Raw genomic sequence first — 5,000 nt, 5'->3', positions numbered from 1 at the left:
CTGAACATCCAAAAATAAAAATATTTGTAAATACATAGAATTTGTTTTCAGTTGTCTTTCTTTTTTTATCTTTTACATGTTTTGGTCATTGGACTGTGACCATGCTGGGGCACCCTTTTGAAGAGTTTAGCCGAACAAATCAACCCAGTATTTATTTTTCAAGTCTGTTTGACAACTTATTCCATCAGTCTCTTTTGCCAAACCACTAAGTTATGGGGATATAAACAAACCAACACCAGTAGTCAAGCAGTGGCAGGGAACAAGCACAAACACACATATATATACAATGGGCTTCCCCAAGTTTCCATCCATTAAATTCACTCACAAGGCATTGGTTGGCCCAGGGCTACAATAGAAGACACTTGCCCATGGTACCATACAGTGGGACAATAAGCACTAGACTTAAAAAGAATAGGTCCTGAGGTCAATTTCTTTGACTAAACCCCTTTAAGGCGGTGCTCCTGCATGGCCACACTCGGATGACTGAAACAAGAACAAAAACAAATCCCAGTTACAATTCACCGGAATTTATTTGTAACTAGGAATGGCTCTGTGGTTAAGAAACTTGCTTTGCAGCAATGTGGTTTGCCAAACCACTAAGTTGCAAGAACACAAACATGCCAACCCCAGTTGTCAAGTGGAAAACAAACAGACACAAAGACGCACACACACACACATATATATATATATGTATATATATATATATATATGTATGTATATGTATATATATATATATATATATATATTTATTTATTTATGTGTTTCAGCCAAGGTCATGCTGGTGCACCACCGTGATTTTCACGCTCCTCGCATGGCTCTTCTCCCCCACCTGACATGGTCCAATCAAGAGTTTTAATGGCATATATATATATGTATGTATATATATATATATATATATGTATATATATATATGTATATATATATATGTATATATATATATGTATATATATATATGTATATATATATATATGTATATATATATGTATATATATATATATGTATATATATATATATGTATATATATATATATGTATATATATATATATGTATATATATATATATGTATATATATATATATGTATATATATATATGTATATATATATATATGTATATATATATATATGTATATATATATATGTATATATATATATGTATATATATATATATGTATATATATATATGTATATATATATATATGTATATATATATATATGTATATATATATATATGTATATATATATATATATATATATGTATATAAATTCATAAGAATGGTACAACAAGGTACCGATATTTGCTGGAGAATAGCAATCGATATAAAAACGACGCTATTGTATAGCTTCACTGCGTATATACTGGCAAAAATGCGTGTGTGCAACAAAACATGAAAAACTTACCTTAGGAAGAACATCCGAAAATGAACAACCCAGATTAAGGATAATGCAATACCTAGGTTTCAGACTTTTCAAATACGTTTCACAACGTAAATCTGATTAGTCTTCATCAGTTGCATTTACCTAGACAACATTTCAAATGTTGCTACATCAATATCTATGTATATGTATGTATATATATATATATATATATATATATATACATACATATATATATATATATATATATATATATACACGACGAGTTTCTTTCAGTTTCCGTCCACCAAATGCACTCACAAGGCTTTGGATAAACTGAGGTTATAGCAGCAGATGCTTACCCAATCCAGAATCATGTGGTTGGGAAGCAAGCTTCTTACCACAGAGCCATGCCTGCGCCTATTTTCTCCTTTGTTGTTTTGTTTGTTTTTACTTTAAACAAGCTTATTCTTTTCAGACCTTCTCAATAAATGGACACGAGCCACATATGTATTTTACATAATATATAAAATACATCGTTCATAATACTAGTTCTGTGACGAATAAAAATAATTGCAGGCATAACATAGTTACCTCCCTTACCATTTTTTAATCTTCACTTTTTCTAATTTTTTTTATAGAGTCAGATATCTTAGATTTTTTTGTCATATAATTCAAAATCATACATTGATGTTCACTCAGCTAATTACTGTATATGGTATTCAGAAATAATTTGTTAGGTCGATTTGGAGCAGAAAAACTTTTGTACATGTACAATATTTTCATGTTCAGTTTTATATTTTTGCATGAGTTCGACAAAGTTAATTGCATTTTCTATGGCCAGATGCCCTTCATGTTGCCAAATCTACCTAACAAATATTTCTGTATATGGTATTCAGAAATAATTTGTTAGGTCGATTTGGAGCAGAAAAACTTTTGTACATGTACAATATTTTCATGTTCAGTTTTATATTTTTGCATGAGTTCGACAAAGTTAATTGCATTTTCTATGGCCAGATGCCCTTCATGTTGCCAAATCTTACCTATTTCTAAGTAAGGTGACATTTCCACATACTCAGTGGCAAGGAATGACATTCATTTACAACAACAATGTAATGTTAAGACAAGGCAACACAAATACACACACACACACATATACATTTACATTGTTGTTGGCACTCCGTCGCTTACGACGTGGAGGGTTCCAGTTGATCCGATCAACGGAACAGCCTGCTCGTGAAATTAACGTGCAAGTGGCTGAGCACTCCACAGACACGTGTACCCTTAACGTAGTTCTTGGGGATATTCAGCGTGACACAGTGTGACAAGGCTGACCCTTTGAATTACAGGCACAACAGAAACAGGAAGTAAGAGTGAGAGAAATTTGTGGTGGAAGAGTACAGCAGGGTTCGCCACCATCCCCTGCCGGAGCCTCGTGGAGCTTTAGGTGTTTTCGCTCAATAAACACTCACAACGCCCAGTCTGGGAATCGAAACCACGATCCTATGACCGCGAGTCCACTGCCCTAACCACTGGGCCATTGCGCCTCCACACATTTGCATATAGAAGAGGAACACTGAAAATGTCAGTATTAATGCTAATATAATGTATAAGTGTTTTGAGAGACCAGCAGGCATCAACTGTAAGAGCATAAAACTTATTACATGAACAAATGTTGCAATAACAGAGGAAAATAAAGTAGAAGGAAGAGAGAAGAGTTGGATACACAAAGCATGTAACCAAACCCACCCACAAGACTTTAGTCAGGGGTTATAATAGAAGATACTTGCCCAAGGAATAAGTTTGGACAAGAATTATATAGTTTTTACATTGATCACAGTACAGTATTCCATAATAATAATAATTCTTTCTACTATAGCCACAAAGCCTGGAATTTGTGGGGAAAGGGCTAGTCTATTACATCAACCCCAGTATTTGACTGGAACTTATTTTATTTACCCTGAAAGGATGGAGGGCAAAGTCAACCTCAGCGGAATTTGATCCCAGAACATAAAAACAATCAATAGGCACTTATCATTTTGTCCAGCATGCTAATGACTGTCAGCTCACCACCTGACTGTATTCCATTAGAATTCTTTCTACAATAGGCACAAGGCCCGAAATTTGGGAGAGGGGCTCGTCAATTACATCCACCCCAGTGCTCAAAAGGTACTCATTTCATCAACCCTGAAAGGAAAAGTTGACCTCAGCAGAATTTGAATTCAAATTCTAAAAACAGGTGAGATGTCACTAAGCATTTTGTCCTGCATGTTAACAATTCTGCCAACAACAACAACAACAATAATAATAATAATAATGATCCTTTCTTCTATAGACACAAGGCCTGAAATTTGTGGGAGGGAATAAATCGATTACTTCGACCCCAGTACTTAGCTGGTACTTATTTTATGAACACCGAAAGAATGAAAGGTAAAGTCGACCTCAGCAGAATTTGAACTCAGAAAGTGAAGATAGACAAAATACCGCTAAGTATTTCCCCCGATGTGCTAACAATTCTGCCAACTTACCACCTTAATAATGATAATAATAATCCTTTCTACTATGGACACAAGGCCTGAAATTTGTGGGGAGGAGGATAGTCAATTACATCGAGCCCAGTCTTTCACTGGTACTTGATTTATCGACCCTGAAATGATGAAAGGCAATGTCAACCTCAGTGGAATTTGATCTCAGAACGTGAAGACAGACAAAATACCACTAAGCATTTCGCCACCGCACTAACGATTCTGCCAGCTCGCTGTCTTATTTATTATTCCATAATAAGAATAAGAATAATAATTCTTTCTACTATAGGCACAAGGCCTGAAATGTTCGAGGGAGGGAGCTAGTTGATTACATTGACCCCAGTGCTTACTTCATTAACCCCCAAAGGAATGAAATGGAATGTCGACCTTAGCAGAATTTGAATTCAGAATCTAAAGACAGATGAAATGCCACCAAGAATTTTGTCCTGCACACTAACAATTCTGCCAACAACAACAACAACAATAATAATAGTAGTAGTACTCCTTTCTACTACAGGCACAAGGCCCGAAATTTTATGGAGATGGGGGTCTAGTCAATTACATTGATCCTAGTTCTTGACTAGTAGTTATTTCATCAGACCCGAAAGGATGAAAAGTAAAGTCAGCCACACTGGAATTTGAAATCACAATGTAAAGATGAACAAAATGTTGCTAAGCATTTTGTGCAACTCAGTAACCGTTCTGTCAGCACACCACTTTCCATAATAATAACAACAATAATAATAATAATCCTTTCTATTGGAAGCACAAGGCCTCGAAATTTGGAGGAAGGGATTAAGTCGATTACAACGACCCCAGTGCATAACTGGTACTTATTTAATTGACCCCGAAAGGATGAAAAGGCAAAGTCGACCTTGGCGGAATTTGTATGTGTATATAAAAATATATATATACACATATATATACTATACATGCATATATATATATATATATATATATATATATACATGCATATGTATATTGTACATGCATATATATTATACACGCATATATATATACTATACACGCATATATATATACTATACACGCATATATATACTATACACGCATATATATACTATACACGCATATATATACTATACACGCATATAATATATATAT

General features: G+C 34.2%; 1 protein-coding gene across 2 annotated transcripts in view; it reads left to right on the top strand.

The window, feature by feature from the left end:
• LOC106881607 (uncharacterized) overlaps nucleotides 1-40 on the top strand; it is a 6,650-nt gene extending 6,610 nt beyond the window's left edge. For both annotated transcript variants that reach the window (XM_089338036.1, XM_014932068.3), the window contains exon 2: nucleotides 1-40. This exon is cut by the window's left edge and continues 1,764 nt beyond it. The gene's annotated coding sequence lies outside the window, so the exon portion shown is untranslated.
• The last annotated feature ends 4,960 nt before the right edge of the window (nucleotides 41-5,000 follow it).

The sequence above is a fragment of the Octopus bimaculoides genome, chromosome 20 (assembly GCF_046866305.1).
Source record: "Octopus bimaculoides isolate indiv1 chromosome 20, ASM4686630v1, whole genome shotgun sequence".
NCBI lineage: Eukaryota > Metazoa > Mollusca > Cephalopoda > Octopoda > Octopodidae > Octopus > Octopus bimaculoides.
The sequence above is the reverse complement of the archived record's forward strand: the minus strand, read 5'-3'. Positions and strand labels throughout refer to the sequence as shown.